Below are 15,951 nucleotides of genomic sequence, written 5' to 3'. Positions count from 1 at the left end.
CAAGTGTAGTACAAACAGTAAGCATTGGATACTCGGACACACACACCTTTTAAAAAAGAAAAAGTAGAGTAACAACATACTGAATAGTGACAACACACTAGGGTAGTACAAACAATGAGCATAGGATGCTCTGACACATAAACTTTATCAGCTCTTGGTTATTGTACCTGAGCTGGATGGCTCATGATTGGGGCCTAGATTGTAATAATTTGAGTCATCAGACCCAATGCTTTTTCCAAAAAGATTCTTTTGTCAAGACTATACTTCAATGGGGTCTTTCCCTTGTCTCCTGATGCCAAAACTATATTGATCTCGTCTTCTTCTGTGGGATCCTGAGAGCTTGAAATTTGATGTTATAATTAGGGACTTCTTCGAGCTCGACTTTTGGGCCTATGGAAATGGATCTTGCTATTTGGGCCTTGGGTTGGTAGTTGTTGAATTCGCAGAGATATGCCAAGAGTCTTCTTTAAAGAGGAGAGTTTATTAGCTTGTTTTTTATGGTCTGCGAATAAGATTGCCATTCATATATTGAGTTTTGGTTCCTTAGCATTCCTTCTGGATTCCTGAAGAAAGGACGATGGAAGATAAACAGTGAGTAGGCTTATGTGGCTTCTTTGAGTGATCTTTTTTCAAGATAATTTTCTTCTATGATTTTTATGAGGTCATTGTGCCAATCAGATAATGATTGAAACCATTCAAAAAAATGCCATAATTGAGACCTCTGGCTTGCCATATCACATAGGAAGTTGTCTAGTGCCACAACAAGGACTTCTACTGTGATTGCATAAAACGTTACCATTCACCACAGAAACCATTTTTCTTTGAAAAGCAATTCTTCTTAAGGATTCAAGCTGAATACTGTCAGGAAAGGAGTGTCTAGCTGGAAATAAGTGTAATTATCCCTTTTTTGGTAAAGGACGTTTGACAGATTCTGGAAATGGAATAAGTGGTTTTTTGCATACGCAACGATTTGGGCCAAACTCATGTTTGGAGTGAATCCTAGAGGAAATATTTCTAGTGCAGGAATGAGAAATTTTGGTAATGCGGAACTAAAAGATGGTGATGAACTAGCCATGAGGATGAGTGGGATGGAATGATTGGAGATGATAAGAGAACAGGTTTTTGGTCTTGTAAGGAGATCAGGGATGAGATTGTGTTCTCCTTTTACATGCTGAATCGTGTAATTGTATTTATCAAACCAGGTTTTGAGCTTCAAAAGTTGTGGTGCAGGCAGAGTCTTATTCTTAAAATCTAACACTTTAGGAAAAGATGAATCATCCATCATGATCAGAAAATAGTGGCCTATAAGATGGAATTCAAATTTATTGATTCCATTTTAATGGCCAATATCTCCTTGTAAATCGTGTGATAGTGCTTTTATGATTCTTTGAATTGTCTACTAGCATGACCACATATATGCTTTTTCCCATCCATTTCCTTAAAGAGGATGGCACCCTAGTATTCATCACTTGCATCAGTCTGAAGAATACTTTTGCTCGTACATGGAATCTTGAGAGGTGGCAGATTCTGAGCGATTTGCTTGAGAGTCTTAACAGTTGTAGTCTATTCCATGTTCCAAGCTAGAGCCTATTTTTTCAACATCTTTGAAAGTTTGCTAGTGTAATTGGAAACATGAGGAATAAAGTCCCTTAAGTAGTTTATGATACCAAGGAACTGTTGAATCTATTTTACGATAAGACCCTCATCTGGGACTTGAGCAATTCTCTGGCAATATGTGGACCGGGCTGGTATCTTCCATCTTTAAATTCCATTTCAAGAAATTCAATGTCGGTTTGGCCTAAATGACATTTCTTCTCTGATAACATTATTCGATATTTTTGGACCAAAGCATGAAATTGGTCCATATGTTGTTTATGGGCCGCAGTATCTATTGCAAAGGGTAAAAATCAATATAAATTAGGGCCAAGTGCAAGATAGGCTCGAAGATTCAGACCATAGCCTTTTAGAATAGCGAGGGTGCTACCTTAAGGCCAAATGGCATAACAATCCATTGATATTGAGCATTTGGGATGCAAAACATTATTTTGTATCTAACTGCTGGTTCTATGCCTAGTTGCCAGAATCCCACATTCAAATCAAATTTTGACAATATGTAGGCATCTTGGAGATGAATGAATAATGAGCCAATCTTTGGAAGAGGGAACTTATCATCTCGCAAGAAATGATTCAGAGGCTTATAATTAATTACAAGCCTTTTCTTGCCACAAATCTTATTTGATCTTTTCTCTACATAAAAAGCTTAACACGCCCATTCTGAATCAGTTGGCTTGATGAGACATTGCTATAGAAGTTGTTGGCATTCTTGTTGGGCAAGAGCGAGGTCTAATGGTGTCATACCCAGATGGGTAGCTTTTGTAGGATTGATGTCTTTATTAAGCTTAAAGGGAATTTTAATAAAGAAATTTTAATTTTTTCACAGAGGTGTTGCTTACTGAAAATCAACATGAGAGTCATCACAGAAGGGCAAAAACAAGTCTATGTATTCTTAAAAATCTTCTAGTGCCTCATAAAGAGAATAACTTTGGAATTGTAGTGTATAGCTTAAAAAATATTTTAAATTTTAAACCATTAGGGAGGATTTATAGCTTCTATGCTTATTGATATGCATAAAATCCAATTAGCAAATCCTTTCCATGAAGATCCATTCTGATGACTTTTATCCAGATTATGCAGTATGGGAAGAACTAAATTCCAGTGGAACTTTTAGTGATAAGATCAATTCTAAAGACCTTTCCGTCTGCAGCTCTAAAATATTCTATGCTCCTGTGTGCACCAGTGTCCATAAAACCAATAACTGAAATTGGTCTTTCATACTTAGATGGTAGGACATGAAGTTAGACTAGAGGACTTTGAACAGCTGATTGGGCTAAGAAGCATTGTTGTAATGTATTTATGCTGTTGAAATGGAAATCATATTCTTCTCCTAAAGAAAGTTCTTTAGGATTCGAATCTTCATGATCCATTGGGAGCTCTTCAAGAGTAAAGACAGTATCTTGATAGGCCTTGCTTTGTTCTGAGAATAAAGATTCAACATCAGCATCCTCCAAGCTTATGCATGAACTTTGATGTATTTGTTGGATCATCCTTACTCTTTTCTTGGGATTTTAAGGACAATTTTTTGTGTTATGCCTCTTTTTCCTGCAAATGTAACATTTATCAAACTTTGATGATCTATTTCGGTTAGCCTTTTTTTGTGAAAAACTAGAATTTGTCTTTCTTCTGTTTATTGCCTTTGCCATATCTAAACTTCTTATAGTGAAGCTTCTTCTTGTTCTTATAAATGCAATTTTTCTCCTTGCATTTGATCTGTGAATGGGATTCATTGCAAATTCTTCCAAGCTTTTTTGAATTAGTCACAAACATCTCCCAGTTATACTTCTGATCATAGAGCTTTTCCAATGTAACCAATGAGAATTAATGAATTTCCCCTAAGGTTACATCGGACAGGTCTCTTCCCTTTATTCTTTCATTAGTTTCTGGGATTAGTTTATCTGGCAAGAAAGAAATGTAAGTGGTTTTGAGATTGATATCGTCTCTTCTGGCTAGCATATGAAGAAGATAAGCCATCTTTTGATAATGTTGTTCAATATGTCTTTGCTTTAATGAGCAGCACTTCCTTTCATGGAATTCTCTTCGACAATCAGTAAGAATGTTTCCTGCATCTCCAAGAAATTCCATGTGGATAATGCCAAGAACTTTTGCTGTATTATCTATAGTGTAAAAGTAAGCCTGTCTGTATTCTCTTAATGATACCCACCAAGAATGAAGAGTTCCTATCAATCTTACTGTAAATTCTCGAAAAATAATAGGCATAGTAGTTCCCTCTTTTGTTCTTTGTGTGTCATCCATGTGCCAAACGGGACTATCCCGTTTCTCCATTGAGAAGGAGGAATATCATCTAAGGTAAGCCATGGACCTCCTTGAGAATGGAATAATTCATGAACTACTGCAGAATTATCTATTGAAATAGTAGGTTGTGATGTTTCGGAAGTAGATGGCTGAGTAAATGGCTGATTGGACGCTTGGGTTGATCCAGGCGGACCAATTCATGCAGAATCCATCATAAGCAAATTTGTAATATCTGCTAACTGTTTCTCTGAGTCAAATTCTGATATGCATATTTCAGAAGAAGAATCAGAATTGTCTTGGGTTGGTTGTATAGTCATCTCAGGAGGAGGATTAGGAGGATCCATTGGTCTTTTGTCGGATCTCTTTCTTTTTTTTTTTTTCTTAGGGCAAAGGATAGGATAATAGCCTTAATGCTATATATTGTGTAATTTGAGGCTTAGAAAAGGCTGATAAAGACTGTTTCATTTTTCTAGAAGGAGCAAACTGGAGAGGCATTTCAGCATACATCTATGGAGCATAAGAAAGATCAACTTCCGTTTGCACTACTTGGGCATTTAATTTCCTCAATTCTACTTCCTTTTGAAAAATTCTTGGCCAAAGCTTTTTTGTTGTATGAGTAATTAAAGGTACTTATCAAGGTGGTCAATCTTAATCTAAAGATCCATGTAGATCTTAATGAACTGTTATTCTAAAGTCTCCACTTTGCATTTTATTTGCCTTGCTTTATTGACTACAATATCAACCTTTTTGTCAGTGTTTTACATAATTGAGTTCTAGGCTTTGGCAATAAGAGTATGCCAATTCAAATCTTCTTCTGCAAATGTCAGTAGCATTACCTAGCCATGAAGTTAAACAGCTACTGTCTGGATAAATCGCCTGCAAGAAAGTTTCTTGATAGGATCAACATTATGCCTTAAAGGAGGGAAGTCTTCTTCACACTGGCTATCACACCTTACCTCTCTGTAAGGCATAAAATGATCCCGTAGTATACTTAATGAATTACCGACTCTGTCTACCGATAACCCATTAAGTACATTATAATGGATTTTAAAATAATTTTCTTTCTTTTTAAAAGTGGTGAGCATTTCTAGCAGGCATTAAAAATATTTAATTGAAGTTTAAAATTTATGTGAAATTTTTATCCATTTTATTTTTTCACAAATTTTGGAAAAATTTCGGCAGAGTGCCGGCTGTAATTGAGAAAAACCAAAAATTTTACTTGTAGAAAACACTTCCAATATAACACTTCAACCAATCTCAACCACCATTAAAACTCAAGTCAACATAATTTTCTCCAATCTCTGCAATTTAAATCAATTTTCAACTCAATTATTTTAGAAATAATACTAAATAGTTTTCATTCACATTCCATTCAAGAAACATTAATTTACATTCATCAGTCTAAATTACATCAGAAAATCCAAAATAACATTATTACAAAATCTGTACAACTGCTCATGACCAATTTATAAATGTACATTCAGTCAATTACATCAAAATAAACATGTACAATCATGATATAAAATTATACCCGATAAAAGGTCCAAAAGTAGCACTGAAATCCTCAGTAGCTCACTCCGCTGCTCTACTAGTCTCTCTATCTGCGACAGCGATAAATACTCATCGCTGAGTACTATGACTCAGTGGTGCACAACATACTAAAATAAAAATTTATGCATAAATCCAATCACATTTATTCAAATATGGTACTGAAAATGAAAAATAAATACAAAACACAATTTATAATTTTAGTCAAAACAATCTTATTTTGGAAGTCCCAAAACAGATTTCATAAAAACTCACAGTTATATCATGCCATCAGCACAATGTTCATCTCAATAGCCGAAGGCTTATGAGGAATCTCGAGGCTAGCTAGCTCAAACAATGGGAACCCATTCGATTTCTTTTTCTACTGGCACACACCTCAACACTTCAACCAGAGAGGGAATTCAAAATTCAAAACTAATTCCTCTCATTAGGCATGCTAGTGAGGCATTCAGATATATGGTCATGACACTGTAGTCTCAAAACTATTTTAACATTTTACTAAACATTTATTGACAATTCAAACACATACAATCAAATTTCCAACAATTCAAGTCAAAAACATAATATTCATTTCATTCACAAATTTGCAGTAAAAATAAATCACAATTTATGCATCAAAACAAATTATCAAGAGAATTTACAGAAAAATTTTATGTTGTGCACAAACCTTGTACGAGTCGCCTCTAGGCCTTGACTCGATATCTCAGGTTCTTTTCCAGTATTCTTTTCAACTGAAACACATAATTTTACAGTGTTTTAGCATTATAACATATAATAAATTCATAATTACTTATGTCTAGCTCTAATATGCTTGATTTAACGTTATTTGAATTTTGCATTTTGAGGTTACTGTTCATGACTCTATTCAAGTCAAATTGTTGACTTTTTTATGCTTAATAGGTATGGAAATTTCAATTACACCCACATACCACATTTTGGTTACCAAGTTTGTTGGTTTTAGTTTCCCTTTCAATTTTTAGGTCTCCTAATTGCATTTTCAAATTTTTAAATTTGGTGTCCTATTTTGCACTGTTCCATTGGTCAAATTGCTGTGGAAATTTGACAAAGTGTTCTTCATAAAAGTTATTCCTTATTGTCTTATCTTTAATTCCCCTCTTTGAATCACTCCATTTAGAGTTTTGTAGCCCAAGTTATGGCCATTTGAACATGGCTGGTTGGATTGGTTTAACCCAGATTTTTTGGGCACCTAATTTGGTTCTGGTAATTTTGGACCACTAATTTTAAGTGGCAAAATGACTGTGTTATGGGTATAATTTGGATTAGTATTCTTCATAAAAGTTGTAGTGCTATGTCATACCTTTTCAATGCCACAAAAATCAGGTCATTTGGACCTGTATAGCCCAAGTTATGGCTAAATGAACAAACATTGTTTATTTAGTCATTTTGATACAGTGGCAGTGCACTACACTCGGGTTTGACCTAATTGTTTACTATGTTAATGTCATTTTCTGGGTATGGTTCCTGAATGAAAAATGGGCCATGAATGAAAAATGGGCCATCATGTGTCTATTTTCACTCCCAATTGGCCTCACACCAATTGGGTTAGTAAATTTTCAATTTTAGTCCCTGAAAGAGACCTAGGTCAAACTGCCAGAATAGTAACCCTAACCAATCCGAATTTCACTTGGTTTCTACCAATTCAAACATACCACAAATGGTCCCAATTGACCATTTCTCACTTCAATTAGGGTCATTTGCACCAATTGACCATTTCTCCAATTTTTTTCCCAATCTTCAAGATGCTTAAGAACCCTAATTACACAATTGTGTAATCTAATGCAATTAAAGTTTATAATCATTGTCTACATGCTTAATTCAACCTAATTAACCATTCAAGTTCATCAAAATCTTGATCAAGTCCCCCCCTATAGCTGGCTGAAATTTCTATTTGGTCCTTCCATTATTGTTTTTGTTTGAATTTAAGTTCAATTCTAGGTTAACTTAACTAAGAATATGAAAATTTAACAAAAGATGTAAAGTTTAAGTACTAACCTTTGTTTGATCTCTACTTCTACAATTTCTTCCTTTTTCTTCCTTTCTTTCCTTCCTCAATCTTCTTCTTAAGTGAAGATAACAAGCTTTAATCAAAGAGATTTGGGGAATTTATGGGTAATTTAGGGGTTAAAGAGCTTGATTTCTTGCTTTAATGGAGTTTTTTTGTGAGAGAACAAATGGGAGAGAGAAAGCTAAGGAAATTTGGAGAAGAAGAAGAAAAAAAATTTGTCTTTTTAATTTTGTTTTTATCTCAATTTATGCCATAATTGACTTAGTAAAAAATTTGAGTAAAATAATTTTAATTTTGACATCATTCATGATGTCACCTAATGATGTAATAAAACTTTTCTTTTCTTTTTTCTATTTTCCTAAATTTTTCAATAGTTCTTTAACTTAATTCTCGCTTCCGAAATTTTCATTTCTTCGATGTTATTGAACAATTAGGTCAGGAGTCACCTTTAGGGGTGAATTGACCAAATAGCCACTCGTCGGTCTGATCTAGTTTGCAAGTAATTCAAGATTTCTTTCGGATCTCTGACATAATTATTTAACCTGCTTAACAATTCTTTTCAATGATTTTCTCTTTTTCACTATGTTCTCAGTAGTCCTAAGGACTGCAGCGTCATATTTTTCTGTTCAAAATTCGGGTTAAGACTGACCTCGCAGTCACTTCCCAAGAAGGTCACCCATCGTTGTGACTCCCAGCTCATTTAAACTTTTATGTTCTGTTTTTCTTATTTATACTTAACTATCTAGCAATCACTAATTATTTGTATTCAAGGCTTATCTAGGTGTCTTAAATGTGGTTCTAATCTCCTTAATTGTCTGGACTGACGCCAGTCACTGAAACAGTGAAATATACTAGGCTATGCAAATAGGGGTGTTACAATTCTCTCCCCTTTAAAATAAATTTCGTCTCAAAATTTTACCTAGTATCAGTCTCTAAATAGCTGTGGGTGCTGTCTCCTCATGTCCTCTTCTCGTTCCCAAGTAGCTTCTTGGTCCGAATGATGGTTCCACAACACTTTCACCAACGGTATCTGCTTGTTCCGTAGCTGCTTCACCTCATATGCCAGAATTTCAATAGGTTCTTCCTCATATGTGAGGTCTGGATTCATCTCAATCTCTTCTACTGATAGTACATGAGATGGGTCTGATCTATACCTCCTCAACATAGACATATGGAAGACATTATGTATCTTCTCTAACTCTGGAGGTAATTGTAACACCCCTATTTATATAGCGTGGTATATTTCACTGTTCCGGTGATCGGAGTCGGTCCGGACAATTAAGGGGATTAGAACCATACTTAAGACAACTAGAGAAGCCATAAATACAAATAATTAGTAATGTTCAATTAGTTAAGTATAAACAAGAAAAACAGAACATAAGAGGTTAAACGAGCCGAGAGTCACAGCGATGGGTGACCTTCTCGGGAACGACTACGAAGTCATTTTAAACTCAAATTTCGAATCGTAAAATGTGACGCTGCGGTCCTTAGGACCCTTATGAACACAGTGGAAAAGAGAAAATCACGAAAAAGAACTGTTAAGCCAGTCAAATAATTAGGTCAAGGAGCCGAAAGAAATATTGGATTATTTACAAACCGGGATGAACCGGCGAGGGGCAATTTGGTCAATTGACCCCGAGAGCTGACTCCTGACCTAACTGTCAAATAAAACCGGAGAAAAGAAAATTTTGGGATCAAGAATTAAATTAAAGAGCTAATAAAAAAATATATGAAAAAGAAAAAGAAAAAAATTTGGAAAAGGTGAAAAAGCTTATTACATCATGCATGACATCATGCATGATGCAATAAACTTAATAATTAAAAATTTAAATTTTAGGATAATTTTTTCTTACTACATATTTAAAAAAAACACATAAAAAAAAAAGAAAATTGAATAATGACATCACCAAATGACATAAGATATGACATCAAAATTAATTTTAATTTAATAAACCAATTTGACTAAGTCAAATTTTGCATAAATACACATTAAATGAAAAAAATAAAAAAATAAAAAAGAGATCCATCTTCTTCTTCCCGTAGCTCTCTTTCTCTCTTTCTCCCAAAGCTCTCTCACCCTTAAAACCTCCATGAAAGCTCATCTTTGAGCTTGAAAAACCAAAAATCTCACCATAGAAAATTACTCTACCATGGTTAAAGCTTGTTTGGCAACTAGAAAAGGTGATTGAAGAATAAAGAAAGAAGAAAGGAAGAGGTTTGAAGGGAAAGAAAATTCTGCACTAAGGTTAGTAAACTAAATTTGATTTTCTAGTTGAATTAGTTGTGTTATAGCTTAATTAACTTAGAAATAAACTTAAAATGAAAAGAAATTAATTATTGGAGGACTAGATGGAAATTCTGGGAGCTAGGGTTTGTGATGAAAAGCATGTGTTTTGATTGAATTTATTATGTTAGGCAAGCTTATGTGAATGTGGTAATGAGATTGAAATGTTTAGATTTGGTTAAATGCAAAGAAATTGTGAACTAGGGTTTTGGGGCTTAGGGTTTATGAACCAAAAATATGAGAAATGATTAAATAATGTCTTTGACTTATTATGAAGTGAAAAATGGTCATTTGTGACCAAATGAGTTGTGTTTGAATTGTTGGAATTGAAACTAAATTCAAAGGGTGTATGGTCATGCTGCTGGCAGCATGACCAAGTCAACTTTGAAGGACCAAAACTAAAATTTTACAAGTCCAATTGATATGGTACCAATTGGGGATAAAAATAGACATAAAATGACACAATTTTCATTTAGGAACCATGCCCAAAAAGTGACCAAAACCTAGTGAACAAATTGACCAAATTTGGATAAGTGCAGTCTGCCACTGTGCAAACTGACCAAATGAACAGTGTTTGTTCATTTGGTCATAACTCGAGCTAGGCAGGTCAAATTGACCTGAAATTTTACCAGTGGTTAGATGAGATATAGACCTAAAACTTTCATGAAGAACACAAGTCCAAATTCTGTCAGCAACCAAGCCATTTGGCCACCCCAAGTTGGTGACCCAAATCTGCCAGCACCAAAATTGCCCAGAAAATCTGGGTTGTTTCCCAATCCGGCAGCCATGGTTTAAATGGCCATAACTTGAGCTACAAAACTCCAATTGGGGTGATCCAAAAATGAGAATAAACTTAAGACAATAAGGAACATTTTCTATGAAGGAAGTTTTATCAAATTCCAATAGTAGATTGACCAATGGAACAGTGTAATTAGGAACACCAAAACTGAAAATTTGACAATTTTGCCAAAAGGACTTAAGTTTTGAGAAAATGACCAAAACCAACAAAGTTAATGACCAAAATGTGGTATGTGGGTGAGGTTGGAGTTCCCATACCTATAAAGCCTTAAAAAGTCAACAATTTGACTTGAATAGTATAGTGAATAGTAACTCGAAACACAAAAACTTCGAGAACGTCGAAATTAGCACATAAAAGCTAGGTAAAAATGAAGTGAAATTTATTTTTAGATTTATGCTAAGTTATGGTACTGAAACACTGTGAAATTGTGTGTTTCAGCTGAAAAAGACTTGGAAGCTCTGAGAGACTGAGTCAAGGCCTAGAGGCGACTCACGTCAGGTCTATGCACAGTAATTGTTGTTTAAATATATGATTCTTGAAAATTTGATTTTTCTTGAGTTAATTACGAATTGTGTTGCCATTTATGATTGTGAATATGACTTTGAAAATTTACCAGATTTTCAATAAATTATTTGAATAAATTGTTTTGATTTGATTTTATGTTCACACTTGGCATGACAATATCACATTATTCCTCCTCCATTTATGGGGTTGAGATCGTTTATTTTTCTCCCTCTCTGGCTTGCCAGTTGAGGTTGAGATCGGATGAGTACTCATTAGCTAGCTAGTCACCTCCCTCATTGATTTTGATTAATGGGGCTGTAGATTGCTTTGTCGTGGTGTACAACACGGTATTGATCGAAAATTTTGTGTCATGGCTTAAGTGTATATGATTTTGGCAACACTGTGTTTAATAGATTATTTGACTAAATGGTATTATTATGAGCTTTGATATTTGTGAAATGTGATTGAGAAGTATTCAAATAGTATTTCATCAATGAACGATTTATGTATTGCATTTTAAATTTTTATTGTGCACCACTGAGTATTTATATACTCAGCGATAGCTTATTTTACTGTCGCATATAAGAGCAAGGAGAAAGCAGCAGAGTGAGCTGCTATCGAATTGTGGACCACATCGATCATTTCGTATGGGTATTATTTTATACCCTTGTAGCTAATTTTGATGTAAATATAGAAATGTTGTATGTATCAATATAAAGTTGAGCAGTTATAAAATAAATTATAATAATATTATTTTTTTGGATTTCCTTTTGTAAATAAATATTTGTACTTGTGAATTTCATACTTTATGCCATGTGTTGAAATTATTAAATATTTTGTGATGATAAATTTTGATTGAATTTTGGAATTATTTTGAAGTGAATTGAATTGAGTTGATTTGAGGTTTATTGGAGGTTGAGAGTTGTGAAAAATTTTTGAAAGTGTTTTTCTCAGGTATTTGAAGAACTGTTTTCTCTAATTACAAACGGAACTCTGTCAAAATTTTTATAAAATTTACAGCAAAAATTAAAATGGACAAAAAATTTTACTAGTATTTAAACTTTGAATAAATGGTTTTTAATTCCTACCAAAATGCTCACCACTCCCAAAATGTAAAAAAAAATTTGTTTTAAAATCCCTTATAGGGTACTTAATGAGTTATCGATAGGTGAAGTTCGGTAGTTCATTAAGTATTCTACGGGATCATGTTATGCCTTACAGAGGGGTAAGGTGTGACATGTTTTAGTGGTATCAGAGCATGGTTTTTCAATAAATTTTGACTATGTGTATGAATATTTCTTTGATAAGTACAACTGCTCAAGTGTCTTTAATTGATACATATGACGTATTTACATCATGAATATGCACTAACAGAGGTCAACCTCCTTGTGTTTGATCTCAGGAAGTAGAAATTTTGGGAAAACGGAATGGAAGGAGGAGATCATTCCGAAGAACAATCTATTGAGGCTGAGGTTCAAGGGGAAGCCCCAAAGACTCCGTAACGTGAGTGGGTCACTATTCCAGCTCTGCTCCACCAGCCTCCTCGCTTTGTACAGCAGATGGCTGCGTTTTTTCAACAAATGGCGGGTAATGTGCCACCCCAAGTTCAGATGTAAGCACCTTTAGCACAACCACAGCCCTCAGCTCGGCAATATGAAAAATTGATGAAATTTGGGGCCATCGAGTTTAAAGGCACTGTGGATCCACTGGAGGCAGAACAGTGGTTGGAAAGAATGGAACGGGTTTTCAGAAAGTTACAGTGTACTGAAGAATTAAAATTTGAGTATTCAGTATCTCTTCTCCAAGGGGATGCGTATGAATGGTGGAAGACCATCCCCCACAGCTTGGTTGAGCCACCTGTGCTGACATGGACAGACTTCCTGAGGGAATTCAGACAGAAGTGGGTTCTCGATGCATATGTGGATATGAAATTACAAGAATTCTTGAGTTTGAAACAAGGGGACTGAACCATAGCAGAGTATGAGAGAGACTTCTCAAGGCTAAGTCATTATGCTGGAAGCTTAGTCTCCACCCCCAGAGATAGATGTAAGAGGTTTGAGTCCGGGTTAAGGCCGAATTTGAGAATGCAAGTTGTGGATTTCCGACATTAGAATTTTGCTGAGTTGATCTCATAGGCCCTAGAACTGGAAAGGATAGAATCAGAAGGGGCAGTGAAGAAGGGTACACAAGAGAAAGAAAAGACTGAAAAGACTACGGAACAAGCATCTGAGAGTGGTTCTGGCAAAAGGAAACAGTTTGGGGGATCCAGCTCCCGTAGATCTGGCCGAGGCAGATTTTCTGGCCAAAGACCACCCCGGTCTGGTCAGCAGACCCAGCAAGCACCCCAAGGAGCTCTATCAATACGACAGTGTGAAACTTGTGGGAGAACTCATGGTGGGGTTTATTTCAAAGCTACCGGTGCATGTTTTAACTGTGGAGGGAGCGGACATTTCGCTAAAGATTATACTAGTCCGCGCCGGTCTGGACCTTCTGCTACATCTGAAGGATCGGCCCAAGTCTCTGCACCTAGAGGGTCACAGTCAGCTGCTAGAGGTAGAGGCAGAGGTAGGGGTCCTGGTAACATGCCTGGAAGTCAAAGCACTGTTAAACAGCCAGTACCCAGTGGCGCACCAGTCAAAGTGTATACCATGCGTCAGAGGGAGGAGGCTGAAACATCAGACGTTGTAGCTGGTAATTTTTCCATCCTTGACCAAGATGTACATGTGTTATTTGATCCTGGCTCCACACATTCGTATGTTAGTGCTAGTGTGATGTGTTCTATAGCTATTCAGTGTGTACCAATGGACTATGATGTGCTAGTAACTAGTCCATTAGGCCAGGAGGTCAGGGTAAATAGGTTATATAGGGATTATCCTTTGATGATCCAAGGACACACTTTTCTGTCTGATTTAATTGAAATGCCCTTCAGAGATTATGACATTATCTTGGGCATGGATTGGTTAGCCAGGCATCATGCCATGATTGACTATAGACTGAAGACAGTCACTTTTGGTCTCCCCCAGTATGGTGATGTAGTAATACACGGGGAGAGGCAGTTATTGCCTTCAAACATCATTTCAGCTGCACTGGCCAGAAAAATGATTAGGAAAGGGTGTGAGGCGTACTTGGCACATGTGATAGACACCCAAGTGGAGAGTCCAGCACTGAGGGACATTCCTACTGTATGTGACTTTCCGGATGTATTTCCTGAAAAATTGCCAGGATTACCTCCAGAAAGAGAAGTGTAGTTTGAAATTGATGTTATGCCTGGTGTGGACCCAATCTCCATAACACCATACAAAATGGCACCAGCAGAACTAAAAGAATTGAAAATACAGTTGCAAGAGCTGCTTGATAAGGGCTTCATTCGCCCTAGTGTTTCACCTTGGGGAGCGCCAGGGTTGTTTGTAAAGAAGAAGGATGGCACTCTCCGGTTATGCATTGACTATCGACAGTTGAATAAGGTTACAATAAAGAACAGATATCCATTGCCCTGCATTGATGACTTATTTGATCAGTTGAGGGGTGCAACTGTGTTCTCCAAAATTGACCTGAGATCAGGTTATTATCAGTTAAGAGTACAAGAGCAGAGTATTTCTAAAACTGCTTTCAGAACCCGCTATGGCCATTATGAGTTCTTGGTCATGCCATTCGGGTTAACTAATGCTCCGGCTGCTTTTATGGATCTGATGAACACTATCTTCAGACCATACCTCGACCAGTTTGTTGTGGTATTTATCGATGATATATTGGTCTATTCGAGGAATGTAGAAGAGCATGATAGACATCTATAGATTATACTACGGACTTTGAGGGAGAAACAGCTATACGCCAAATTATCGAAATGTGAATTTTGGCTGAAAGAGATATCCTTTTTGGGGCACATAGTATCAGCAGAGGGTATTAAGGTAGATCCTAGCAAGATTGAAACCGTCCTTAATTAGAAGCCACCCAGAAATGTCACAGAGATTCGCAGTTTTCTGGGGTTAGCTGGATACTACCGTCGATTTGTGAAGAGATTCTCCATGTTGGCATCTCCATTAACCAAGCTACTTAGAAAGGATGTGAAATTTCAGTGGACGGACAAATGCCAGCAAATTTTTCATGAATTGAAAAGATGTTTGACTGAGGCTCCAGTCCTAACTTTACCTACACCGGGTAAAGAATATACAGTTTACAGCGATGCTTCCCACAATGGGTTAGGTTGTGTGTTGATGCAAGATCGAAATGTCATTGCCTATGCATCACGCCAGCTGAAACCGCATGAGAGAAATTATCCGACGCATGACTTGGAGCTTGCAGCCATTGTGTTTGCTCTTAAGATCTGGAGACATTATTTGTATGGGGAGAAGTGCTACATCTACACAGATCATAAGAGTTTGAAGTATTTAGGCACCTAGAAAGAGTTGAATTTGAGACAGAGGAGATGGTTAGAGTTGATAAAAGACTATGATTGTTTAATAGACTATCAGCCAGGGAAAGCTAACGTTGTGGCTGACGCCCTAAGTCGCAAGACTATGGCAAGTCTACGGGTTACTCCTTTGTCTTTGGTACATGAGTTGAGATCATTACATGCCAGTTTAGAGATTAATGATGAGGGGCAGACAGTAGTTGCATGGCATGTACAGCCAATGTTAATTGATCAAATCAGAATGACTGCTCAGAAAGATGAAAGGTATCATAAGCTGTTGGAAGAAGTTTGGCAGGGCAAGAAACCAGAGTTCTCAATCAGAGATGATGGTCTATTGCTACACCAGGGCAAAATGTGTGTTCCTAATGATGTTGATTTGAGGCAGATCATTTTGAAGGAAGCACATGAGTCTCCTTTTGCTATGCACCCTGGTGGTACAAAAATGTATAGAGGGCTAAAGGAGCATTACTGGTGGATGGGTTTAAAAAGAGATGTGGCAGAGTTTGTAT

Source organism: Hevea brasiliensis, chromosome 10 (assembly GCF_030052815.1).
Source record: "Hevea brasiliensis isolate MT/VB/25A 57/8 chromosome 10, ASM3005281v1, whole genome shotgun sequence".
In the NCBI taxonomy this organism is placed as follows: Eukaryota; Viridiplantae; Streptophyta; class Magnoliopsida; order Malpighiales; family Euphorbiaceae; genus Hevea; species Hevea brasiliensis.
The sequence above is the reverse complement of the archived record's forward strand: the minus strand, read 5'-3'. Positions refer to the sequence as shown.